Raw genomic sequence first — 1,028 nt, forward strand, 5'->3', positions numbered from 1 at the left:
GGTGGGGACAGGGCCCCGCCGGGTGGAAGGTGACAGACCCGCCCCTGTCCCCTCCCGAGGTACGAGCTGCGCTGCGTGGTGTGGAACGTGCGCGACACGGAGCCTGGGGACATCAACCTGCTGGGCCAGCGCATGAGTGACATCTACGTGTCTGGGTGTGTCCCCATCGTGTCCCCTGCCACCCCCCAGCGCCCCTGGCAGGTCCTTTGTCACCGCAGGGTCCCCATCAGCCATCCCCAGGGTCCCTGTCACCTCAGGGTGTCCCCATCCGTGTGGGCACAGTGGTGACAGCAGTGTCCCCTCTGGGGTGGCACAAGTGGCTGGGGTGGCACAGAGGTGATAATTCAGTACAATAAATGCTTTCTGTACCTCAGCTAGCAGAGAGAAATGGGAATTTTCCAAAAAGATGAATGCTCAGAATTCTGACCAAATAAGGCAAAACTTCAGTGAGTCACTTTCTCCTGTACTTAGGGTGGCTTTCTTTAAGTCCAGAGTCATGTTTTAACAACACCTGGAAGTCTAATAGCTTGTATATCACCAGAAGAGAAACAAGGACTAGAATCAGCCAAAAGGAACCAGGCCATAGCCAAGCAAACCTTTAAGTTTCAATGACTATTTTCCCAAAGGCTACAAATGAAGTATCAAGTCAAGATTTGATTTGATAACTTCACAGACACATAGTTTATGTCAGCATGTCATGCCACACCCACTACTGTAACCCCATTCCTGAAACTGCCTAATGGATTTTGACTTTCATGCTTCTTTTTTCTTCTCTAAGAGCATGTCCATGTCAACCAGCAGCCCAGGGACACCCGTGACCTTGCCGTGCCCCCGGGCAGGAGCACGTGTGGAGCTTGGACGAGACCCTGCTGAAGGTGCCACCCAAGCTCATCCTGCAGGTGTGGGACAATGACAAGTTCAAGGCGGACGATCTGCTGGGTGAGAGCCCGTGTCACCACCGGGGGGACATCGCAGGGGACAGGGGACAGGGAATGGCCACAGGGGACAGGGAGTGCCCATTAGTGACA

The sequence above is a fragment of the Geospiza fortis genome, unplaced genomic scaffold, assembly GCF_000277835.1.
Source record: "Geospiza fortis unplaced genomic scaffold, GeoFor_1.0 scaffold1897, whole genome shotgun sequence".
NCBI classification, from domain to species: Eukaryota; Metazoa; Chordata; class Aves; order Passeriformes; family Thraupidae; genus Geospiza; species Geospiza fortis.